Source organism: Anas platyrhynchos, chromosome 19, assembly GCF_047663525.1.
Source record: "Anas platyrhynchos isolate ZD024472 breed Pekin duck chromosome 19, IASCAAS_PekinDuck_T2T, whole genome shotgun sequence".
Taxonomy (NCBI): Eukaryota; Metazoa; Chordata; class Aves; order Anseriformes; family Anatidae; genus Anas; species Anas platyrhynchos.
The window spans coordinates 2,385,094-2,396,965 of NC_092605.1; the positions used below are offsets into that span (position 1 = coordinate 2,385,094).

The 11,872-nt window shown below is 38.4% G+C and overlaps 1 long non-coding RNA gene across 2 annotated transcripts; it reads left to right on the forward strand.

The window, feature by feature from the left end:
• The first annotated feature begins 4,520 nt into the window (after window positions 1-4,520).
• LOC119713149 (uncharacterized) lies at window positions 4,521-11,069 on the forward strand. 2 transcript variants are annotated; one of them, XR_005260090.2, is made up of 3 exons: window positions 4,521-4,676; window positions 7,482-7,586; window positions 9,108-11,069. It is a non-coding gene; the product is annotated as an uncharacterized lncRNA (long non-coding RNA). The 2 variants fall into 2 exon arrangements; XR_005260091.2 differs by having other exon boundaries at window positions 9,209-11,069.
• The last annotated feature ends 803 nt before the right edge of the window (window positions 11,070-11,872 follow it).

The following is an 11,872-nucleotide window of genomic DNA, read 5'->3' on the forward strand; positions in this document are numbered from 1 at the left end:
AAAAGTAGAGAACTTCTAAGTCATATCTTTTAGGAGAAAGACTAGCAAAATAAAACCTAGCTTGTTCAACTGATCAACTGAGAAAAGTAAATCTGCAATGTGAACTGTTGCACCTCTGCAGATCTTATATTCCTGTTATAACACTAACAAACCACAAAGAACTCCATTGCCTCTGTGTGGTTTACGTTTAGTACTAGATAAAATGTGAATTGCTTGACACCAAATACATATTGTATTGTGTCCTCTCCCTAGAAACAAATTAAAATATGATGCCAATATTCTACATTTAGCTATCTCACGTTCGAACCCATCATGTTTAATCCCCTAGTGTCCACATGAAGCCCACACAATTAAGTGTTTATATACGACAATGCAATCTCACAGCCATGAGGTCATACTGAGCAGAGTGGATTAAAAACATGCTACCTCAGTATAATAGATTCAGACTTCATAGATAAGAAAAGCTGCATAATGACAGATCTCTGAGCTTTTTGTCTGACTCAGCAGAGAACAAAAGACTAAGCCAATTAAATAACTGACATCTGCTTTTATATACTTTTGCTCATATCCATGTAAAGCCATCTTAATAGGTATTTTTTACTGCTGTCAGAAGAGCAGGTTTGTCACTGATCAGGTCTGTGCTGATGAATCTTCCTGTTGGAAGTGTTAAAACTCACCAGTGTTAGCAGTCAAACATATGATCAAACACGATTACAAGAACACATACTCCAGGGCTCTGTAAAACCGGGAGAAGATCCAGCAAGCTCTCATGGAAACAGAGCCCGAGCCAGCTTTGCAAAATGCAAATGCCTTGCTGATAAGCCACAGGTGCACAAAACCACACTGGTTCAAAGGAGATTCAGAAGGAGGGAATTTTCTGTCCTGGCATCCCTCCCTCCATGGGGCTCTTTATTTAGCTCTACTCCTTCCCAGGCCATTCGTCTCCCATTTAGGATTCTGGGCTTAGAATGGCTGATTTTTTTGTGTGCTCTTAATCTTGTAATGCCAGACCAATGCTGTCTTACCCTTTGCCTGGATAACAATCTTTATTTATCTAAAACTGTTGTCCACACTCCCATGAAGCTGTTCTAGCAGACCAGCTCCTGAATCTCTCTGGACATAACATCAGTGCTCCTCGGCTTCAGTTTTCTTTCTTGATCTGAATTTGGATTGTCCCGTCTGTGAAAAGGTCACAGCTCTGCCATTTCAGAACAAATTGCTAGCCTGAATTTCTTCTTCTTTTCCTAGGAAACTTAAAGCGTTACTCAATATAAATATAATCTTGGCATATTAAGGAATTAAAGCTCCTCTCCCATCACAAGACTAGTGACACTGCTTATCATTTTTTCCTCTTCCTGGAAAGGGAATTAGAACTTCATTGTTACCCTCAATCTGCTAAACCCTTGATTTCATATTATTGTGGTTACCTGTAGCAGAAAATACTTTTCTCATGACCCTGAGGAGTTGTGGCACCTCCCAAGCCTCAAGACAAATGATTACTAAGAGGAAGGCAGCCAAAATCATGATCTAGCAGCTTGTTGAACATTATTCTAGTGAAAGCAGCATACTCTGATATACCTTAAAACAAGCCTTGTAGAGTGATGGAGAATACAGAGAATTCTTCCTTTACCTTAGCCATTTATTAGCCAAATATTTGGATATCTGGTCTGAACTAATCATCCAGGCAGCCTCTTTGGTTACTTGAGAGTTAAAAGGCATCTTCAGAGGTGATTCATCCCACCAGCCTGAATGAATCACCCCTTTCTTTCCCAGATCACTCCACAGGGAGCCTGGGGTTCCACCTCAGCCATGATGCCCAACTCTTAGATGTTCAACATTACATCACACAGATGCCTACATAGCTGTCCCTGAAAATACAGCATAAGATATGTTTAGGGCCTCAATTCCTTGAGACATATTTTCATAGACCAGAAATGATATTGATTTCCTTTTTCTCTGTTGTTTCCTTATCTCCTGTCTTTGTTCTGTTCACATGGGAGCTCTCACTAGTCACAAAACTGAAGTAGTTGTGTTGCAAAATGGAAAAAGTTTAGATTTCCCAGCATCCATTTCAACATGGCATGAAAACACAAAATCTGTGTGTGACTGCATTATATGTGAATCACAACAGTTGGAAAGGCACACCCCGTGTATGGTCCTCCAGTTATGCAATTGTGTTTAAGAAATCGGGCATTTCTTCAGATTCTACTCTTAATTTGCCAAAAGGAATTGGTTGCCCAAGTCCATTAGTTGCCAGGAAATGCATGATGTTCAGCTCTGCTTTGATAGGGCAACCTGGAAACAGTAGTAAATAGGATTTATTCTGTGACTGATGCCATTTATTTCTACATGATTGTAAGTACCTATAAATTTAGTGGTCCACCTATAAATTAATCAAAAATTTCCCAGTCTGTCTCTCAACATTCCTTTTGGTTGATAGTAAGGGTAATAAATTCACTTTATAAGTGTCCTGTTAGTACTATTATTAGTTTTGTCCTCATTTCCTTTTTATAAGCTCCTGGTTTGGGTTACATAGAACACTGAAAAATGTTAATTGTTTGAACCAAAATTGTATGTGCTGGAGTGCAGGTTTCAGACAATTTTTCATTATTTTTCCTCTCAAGTTAAAATAATACACTAATTTTCCCTTTAAAATAAAAAAAAAAAAATAAAAAAGAGAAAGAGGGAAAGAAGGGAAGAAGAGAAGGAGAGAAGAGGAGAGGAAATAAATTTTAATATCATGAGGCTTTGGGTGAGGGGCTTGGGACAGGGCCGCAGTTAGAGATGTGTGCTTTTTGCCTTTTGTGTGACAGTTTTCACATGTACATGATGTATGTGTATATATATGTATGTATATACACATATACACATACAGGCTGTACTTCAAAACGTGGTAGGGAACTGTTATTAATTTTCTCTCTCACCCCTTTTTCTGCATCCCCTAAAGCAGGAAACTTTAGGGCCGTACTTTGCAAAGCATGCTACATTGCTGGACACACATCCAAGGTTTTTAGTTTGCTGTTAGTTTACTGAAAGCTTAGCGAACTCTTCAAGTCCCTGAAGACTCTGTGCTGCAGATGGCATTTACTAATATGTCAAACTCCAGCTTGGGAAACTGAGTGGAAAGTCAACTCTTGGACTTGTCAATAAGAATGATGCATTAAAACTTGGTGTACAAATATTAGGTTTAGTAATGCTTTAGCACTACTTGTTAAGGAAAAAGAGTATTTAATGACCATATTTTCTAGTCTGAGTGTATTTCCAACATAAACTATGATACTAGCAAACACTATCATTTATTTGCTGTCCACTCTTAGCAGTTTATTAGATTTTCCAAGATGTATTTTTCATTTAATTGAATGAACAGTTAATGAACTCCTAATAAATACCTTTATATCCAAGCAACACAATGAGATATCTCTTTGTGCTCTCAGAGCTGTGGTAACAGTGCAGTCAGGATCCCTGGCTTTCCTGTTGCCTAAATCAAAGCTTTGATGTCAATATGAAAAGTAGCAGCTTTGTGTCAGACCCAGAGAAGCCATTGGAAGTCTTTTTCCCCTCTCCATTATGGTTCTCTGGAAGTAAATCATCCAAATTCTTCTATTCTGCTTTTCCAGGAAAGTCTGATTTTCCATCCCGTGACAGAAATATTTATATATATATTTACATTTATGTTTTTATTATATTCAAAGGAACCAAACATATTAGTTTTCTTTTGCATAAAAAAAAAAAAAACATTACTCATATCCCAGGTCTCTTAATCTTTTATGTAAGCAAATAAGCACACAGATAGGCAAAGAAGAGCACACACATTATGCAGAGGGTTGTTGTTGCTGTTATTTTTGTTTGTTTTTCAGTAAATCCATGTCACAACTAAGATCTCTGTATATTCAGCAGGACACTGTACTTCCCCCCAGAGCCTATACCTTAGCTAGAAATGATAGGCACAGGTCATGTTACCCACTTTACAGATGATGGATAAATACAAAAAGAGGCATGATATTTCAATAGTAGAAGTGAAGTTCAGATCCCCTCCTCATGGAGTGCAGTCAATCTCAGTGATGCTGAGATCCCAGAAGAAAAAGGACTACGTAAAAATTGTGGTGGGAAAGAAAACTCTGCTTGAATGTCTTTTATTAAAAAGTAATGAAAACTTTGCCTGTTCTGGAGCTATTCTGTTAATTGCTGAAATCTAGACCCAGGCTATCAACCGTCCTAAGGAGCACTGATCCTCACCTTTACCAGCACTGTGCTCATTCACACCAGCTGATGATTTGGTCTTTGGTCATTTGAGTGCTACCCATGCTCAGAAATGTTAATTAAGAATAACAGAACCTCTCTTGCGAATAGTGGTGGCTCTGTTTCTTTAGTTCTTTTAGTAAATACTTTATTTCTGAAACTTGAGCTTCTGAACTGATTTATGTTACAAGAGTAACTTTCCCTTATAATTAATTGATTGATTACTTAGTTAATTGCTTAGTGATGTGATCACTCAGGTCTGTTATGGCATCTGGTATGGTTGATAATGAACTCTTACTAAATAGCTTGTTCCTGCTGAGGTCTCTCCTCAAAACATGGAGTTTGCTTTTGTTTGGATGTGAAACAGAAGGAGGGTTTTCCCACACTCTGCTCTGATCCTTCATTTCATAACAAAATTCACATTTTGAAATCTTTTGGTAAGTTTTACCCATGATTCAGGAGAAAATGCTATATGCATAGATTGATGCTTGAAACATTTCATGAATTGCTGGGTTCTAGTGAAAAGACATTTATTTATACAGTTTATAATTAAAAAAAATGTATGTAATTACATCTCATTAATGGTTACAGTTCATGTTTTTTAGGAATAAAGAATATATGTGTTAAGGTTATTTTCTACTAAAATTATTTGGGTTTAGTTTTGCTTTTAGCTAGAGTTTCCTTCAGAAAACATAATTATAACAAATATCTAGTTCATTAAACTTCAGTATGAATGTTTGAAGGGAATTAATCATCTCTGGCCAGGTTATTTCTTGAATATTCATTTCTGATTACCATCAAAGCAAGTCATCTTCAGACAAGAATTTGCAAAAATAATGTTTTGACTTGAGCATTTAAACTTCTATAGCAAATAAAACTTTTTTTTTTCTAGTGAATATCATCTACATTTCTAAAAATTAATATACCCAAATTGAAATATCTATCCCTTAAAAAATGATATTTTTAATTTCCATTAAAACCTGGATTGCACTCAGCTGCATTTCATTTCATAAAAGCCACCCTAATGGATTTTACTTCAGAAGCCCATCTTTTGCCCTGTGCAATGAGTTTCAATTAAGTGTCATCTTTGTCTTTATTCCATGTCTGGCCCATGATGAGATTTAAAAAAAAATAAAATAATAATCCTACTGTAACATATCCCATTTTCCAAAGACTTATTTTATGGTTAATTTTTAATGAATTATAACAAATCCCTGAACCTTGTGGAGTTTGAAGCCAGCATCAAGTTTTTCAGGGCAGGCTTTCCCTTAATATGAGATTTTCTATTCACCTTTAACTAATCTCAACCCAGGATTATAAAGCAGAAGTACATGGAAAAAGTATCTGGTGAAAAAGTAAGGAAGCCGTGCTTGAGTACCAAGCAGGTTTGTTTCATGGTTGACTAGCTCTCGTTTTCATTTATAAAATTGAATACAAACTACTTGTATCTCCTTTCTTTCTAGCTGTAACTGACCTGCATTAACCTGGCTACTCAATACCACCGGTTTTATCTTTCCAATACAATAGACATAGAAGTCCTCTATTTTTCCCCCCTTTTCTCTTCCTTCTCCTCCTATTCAGCTTCAGCACCATTTGGGAGAATGGAAAAATTAATTGATTTTCCTTAATGATGTCTCATGGAGCAGATCAGGTTAACTGTGGGCAGCAGCTGCAGTTTAATTTGTGAGCGTGCAATTGAAAATTACGCACTCCTTGGATTACTGCACCTGACCATGAGGCTGGCATGCTGCCTGCTTAAAAAACGAAACTCCCGAAAAGTCTACAGAAATTCTAGTATCTGTGTGGAGGTATAGAAGGAATATTAAATAGCAGAAAGGGGAACATAGATCCATCCATATGTGTCTGGACAAATAATGAAGTTAGTAATTTTCTTAAAGAAATCCAAGAAAGTTGCTCTCGGGAGTTACTTTGATGTCATTTGGTGGTGTCAAACCCAACCTTGCTGTTCTGGAATTTTCTCAGTAACCAGAAGGTGAAAATGAGAAAAACTAAGCAAAAAGCATAAATGATAAGCCACTCAACACTGGTTAATAATCCAAAGTGCCAGGAAAGTATCAAAGTCTTATGATTTTGAGCATTTTCAATCATATTTGTAGTTTGTTTTGTTTAAAAAAGGCAGTTTCAACCTGAGAAGAATATTGATCAGTGTTATCTTAAAATTGGCAGTGTGTGTATTAAGTTGAAGCTTGGGGTTTTGGGTTTTTTGTTTTTCTAATACTTGGCATGTTTAAACTTAAGTCATTTCACTTCCAGAATATGCTTAGTTTCTCTTAGAAAACAACAAAAAAAATATTTTAGGTGTCCCTAAAATAGAAAAAGAAAAACCAGTGTTTGGACCATTAGATTTTTCCATTTGAAATCATTAATATTTTGCAATCTGGATGAAGCTGTGGATATTTGTACTCTGAAATGTCAGCCAGAATCTTACAATTTCACATACTTGTCACCATTTTACAGGCTTCAGGTTCATATTACAAATTGGTGGTAATATTTTTCAGGTCAGCTAAGTGTTCCCTTCTCCTGTCTCCCTTTCCCAAAATCTAGCATTTTAAAGAAAATCAAGACACAAATTGGAGTTCCAGACAAATACATCACCTAGATATCACAAAGGCAGCCCTCCTGCAAACCTTGGAGCAGGCTGGGCTCCTGCATGTCCAATACAGCTCTGTAACACCACGGGCAGTGGAAACATGAGAAAAGATGCCTACAGACTGCAAAGATGATGGCTGGGTAAAGGGACATAGGGGTGAGTAATGGTCTAAATTCTGGAACAAAGACTAACCAAGAAGCTGCTTCAGAAAAGGTGGGAAAAAGTCATACTTAGCTGTTACAAGATAGTCCACCAAAGAAAAATTCCCATCTCATCTCTGGAAACTTGAAACCACCCCCAGATTCTTCATTTTCCCTGCTTTTTGTCAATTCTTTTCTTTCAATGCATTCCCTTACATGTCACAGGGAATTCCTGTGCCAGCGCTCCAACAGCACAAGTGACATGCAATGCAAGACAAACTTCCACTTGCGCTCCTAACAAATGCACAAAGCACAAATGTATGAAGCACAGCTGCACTCGTACCCTCTAAATGTTTCAAAAGGGTTTGTCTTCCAGGAAACGTGGTCATTTGTCAGCTTCCTACACTGAAAGTGCTTTAAAGCAAATAGCACTGCAAAGGACAGCCCTGCAAACTACTACTTCCAATTAGAATTATTTATTTTTTCTGCAGTCCATATGAGAGGAGTGGAGGAAGAAAACTCACCCTATTCTACATCTTTGCAACAGGAGAGAGGGGCAAGCTAATGCAGTTCACCTGTTCTGCTCTTCTGGCAGGGTAAGTTTTTCTTCTATGCTTATATCTTGCCCAAGCCAACATAAAAGGTTTCTCTGTCCAAATACTAGTTCTTTTGCTGCTCTGAGCTCAGAAAATGGAGAGAATTTATCACTTACAATTTCGTATTGTCCTGGTTCAGAGGCGAGAGATGCAGTCTCGAGCCACTGTTGACATTCCTGGCATGTATGGATAGCACAGGCAGTTTACATTTACAAGCCAGAAACATAAAGAACAACCTTTCGTAAGCATTTGCTTTTATTGTGACATCTCAGCTGTGCAGCTGTGCTGTAATCTCCATGCCAAGGAGATGAAATCATTAACTTGTTTGAATTCTTGCTTTTATCAGAGCAGAGCAGCTATCATAATGGAAGGAGTAACTTCTCGCTAGGTTAAGTGGTTTTAATTTGTTCTTAGCAGGAGTCTTTTGACTCGACTGTCAGATGGCATTTATATAATGCCGATCCTCTTCAAAGCACTTCTGCAAGACCAATTATCTCAGAACACGCTCTTGCAAACTCATTGTTGCTGCCCTTCCTTTGTAGTGAGCGAGGGACCGAGACACCAAGAGCCTGCCGGCCTGGCTGCTCGGGGCCGGGGCTTGCACCTTGCATTGTCCCAGGCTGCCACAGGAGGAGATATCACGGAAAGGCTTAGGAGGAATCACAGGGATGAGGGTCCCCTCTGCACTCAGGAAAAAAAAAGTGAATTAAATGGAAAGCTAAATCCCCAGCGTCACCCAGAGCAGCCCCTGCCCTGCTGCCCAGGCTACTGATTTAAATGGAGAAAAATACTGCATACAAGGAGGATTTTAAAGGGAGTCTCAGGTTCAGGTATTCGGGATGAAATGTAACAGTTTTCTGCTCTTACCAAGAAGTTCATCTGGTGCCAGACAAAACATCAAGTCAGGAACATAGTGGATTTTCATGGAGGAGAGAGGAATATACGGCAGTGTTAGGAGCTGTGTTTTTTAAATGTGGAAGTATTTATTTAAAAAAATAAAAAAAAATAAAAAAATAAAAAAAACTTTGAAACTAAGAAGACTGCTTTCTTACGAGAAGTTCAGATCCTGTGTGCCAAAGTCACTTCTGAACTTGCAAATGTGGTGGATTTGGTAATTTGGTAGCATCTCCTGTGTTTTCACCTTTTGGATGAGGTCTGATGCTCTCTGCCTCCTCTGTTTGTGGCCTGTTTATCTCAGGTAATTCAGCAGTGAAGACAAAACCTCAAGGGCTTCTAGAATCAAGAAAGGTGGACGAAAGCTAACCACAAACACAAACAAAACATTCAGGAGCAGGCACCTTCGTGCTGGTAAAGCTGAGAGCAGGAAGATCCGGGATTACACTAAGGTGTCTGAGGTCAGACAGGTTAGAGTAAGGTCTAAGGTTCCTAGGTTTCAGAAGGACAAGTTGCCTTCTCCCATCCAAATTTTGTTGTAGACAGGCAATTTAAAATATTTGTAACAAAAAGAAATAAGGTATAAAATAGGATTTTGTTCATCCTAAACTCCTTCTGTGATTCCAGGTGTCCGATGCGCAAGGGACTGTGATTCTAAAGCAAACAGTGACCATGGCAGTCAGTGTGATCCCTGAGGGGCTGATGTGTGTTTATATCATTCCTCTAAGGTTCCAGATCTTCTGTGTAATGAGTAAAAGAAAAATATTCCCAGAGCGGGAGAGGTGTGTGGCTGAGCGAACACTTTGCTGAGGAAAGGAGACATCTCAGAGAAGGTGATGGGAGAAAACCATTCACGAAACTTATGGAAATCTCATGAAAACATGGACCTTTGTCTCCAATAATTCTGCACAGAATGTATTCTTCCTTGCACTCAAATTGTCCTCTCTATGAACATTAACAAATAGAAATAATATCTGTCAGGAATAAAACCTGTGAATATCCTGGACACAGCATCACTCCGTTCCAACTCGTACTTGAGGGAAATCAGGGTCCACATGCTTTCCTGTGCTGTCATTACAGCTTAGACAGGGCCCCTTTGTACCAGCTGTCTCAGGTTCTGAGAGCCTCTGCCACACAGCTTCCAAACCATAACTTTCTGCATTATGTTTCCTGCAAACTGTTCCTAGCCATTCCTTGCTCAATTGTATCAAACTCGAGCAGACTGGTGTTATTTCAGAAGAGCTCACAGACAACAAATAGCAGCATTTGCTGAATACATGACTGCCAGATTCTACGTGGAAGAGTAATAAAATGCAAAGTACATAACTCAGCTCCGCATAGCTTGGTCTGGCTGCTTGCCCTTTTGCCTCTGAATGGCTTTTTGAATCCCTGCCCTGCCCAATACAAGTGAAATTATTCTAATTATACAGTTTGAAAGAGTCCCTGGTGACATGCTGGATAGTGATCGTTTCCTAGTTCACTGCAAAACAATTTCGCATATAATACAGATTACACAAAGGGTCATGAGCTCATAGAAACTCTGAAACTGTCTTTCAAAGCTTTGTATTCGCTCCGAGTCTAGGTCACTTTTGGGTATGGATTAAAGAAAGATGATGAACCTTCTGATATTTTCAAGTAAGCTTGTAGACATTTTATTCTTCTTAATTTCAGACTTGCATCCTCTAAAGAAATAGAAATAGATCGGCCCTTTTCCTTATTCCATTTTCAGATGCATGATGAATTAAGCAGGTTGTGCTTGTCAGCTCTGTTTATTAAAATGGACCAAAACCAAGCCCCAGAACCCAAACAACATTCTAACCAACGGAAGTTCAAAGTAGGATCCATTTTTTTTTATTTTATTTTTTTTTTTTACCTGTTTTCCCCTTGTAAATGACCCAAACCCAAATTTTAAGGGCATTTTCATCAGGATTTGATATATGTGTAATCACTAAGAGGACCTGCAGAACAGTCAAAGTCTATAGTTCAGAAGATAAAATACAGATATAGAGATCTGACTGTTCTTCAAGAATCTTTTATCCAGGCTATGACACAAAATCTTTGCCCAGGAGGATGGATATAATACTTTCAGTTATCACGTTCTGCCTGTGCAGGTTTCCCTTCCCAACTCAGACAATGGCAGTCTTCTGCAGAAACGTTGTCCCAGTCTGTAGGAGCAGAAGTAGTAGGAATGGTTGTTGTTTTGTCTGATCGATGGTCTCATGCTCTAAGATGTGCCGCATCCCTTAATATGTGCTTACAACTACAAATCAGTGTAATTCGGGCCATAAAATTATATGGGCAAACATGTAAAATTACTATCGTTAGTCAGATTGATCACTCATAGGATAAAATGAGGACGCATGCATGCACTTTGCATATCCTGTGTCAAACATTTTCCAAGTTGTTGTATAATATTCTGTCTTGAATGTTGAATTTTAATCAAAAACTCAAAAACAGGAAATTGTCAGCAAGGCCCACCAACAGCTTTGGGCTTTCCACCACAGAAAATCCCCCGTGCTGAATCCTTAACCTGGTGCTTTGTCTGTGATACTGTGAGGTTATGGGCTTTGATTTCAGGCTGGTCATGAGTGGCATCAAAAATATGAGGTGAGAAAGAACTACACTGAAAAGAAATGAGGTCTCCCTCTCTCCCCTTTCCCTATTCCAAGCTTGATGTATTTCCAAGAGTCAAAAACAAAAGATGTGGTCTGCTGTTGTAATGACCTCACCTGCAAAACACTACGCAGAGCCATGCCAGCACAGATTTTTCATGCACATGTAATATGCAGCTATCCAGCACTGTTTTTCATATTATTTTTTTTTCCCTCAGTAGTTTCATCAACAGAAAAATAGCCATGCACCATGCAACATCAGGATGGCAGTGGGGAAATGCAAAGAAAGAACACCTGGATGCAAATTCAGTCCTTGTGTTTTTAGGAGTCTTGTTCCAGCCTCTTCACTCCTTTATTTCTTTTACTGTTTTGTTACTGTTCTTTATTTGATTTTCGTATCCAATGTAGCAATGGAGATAGAGAAATGCAGAGATCTGTCTGACGGTAACTTTTTGCTATCTGTAGGATGCACTGCCTCCCACATTTGAAGCAAAACTTAATGCTTTGGAAAGCCAGAAGTCAAGTTAGGTAATACCTAATTTTTTTGATGTTTTTAAAAAAGAAAGAAGAAGAAGAAAAGCTGAAATAAATCAAAGGAAGGGTGCTGCTATAGAATCAAATCCCAGCCTCATTGAAAAATAAAATAAAAATCAGATAGGTCCAGGGGCTCACCTGTGGTATTTTTAATCCCAAGAGCATAGGGTTGATGTGCTTCAAACTGTCACCCAAGGTGTATGTATTACCTGTATGGATGTTTAGCAGTTCAGAAGAGTCTCGGGT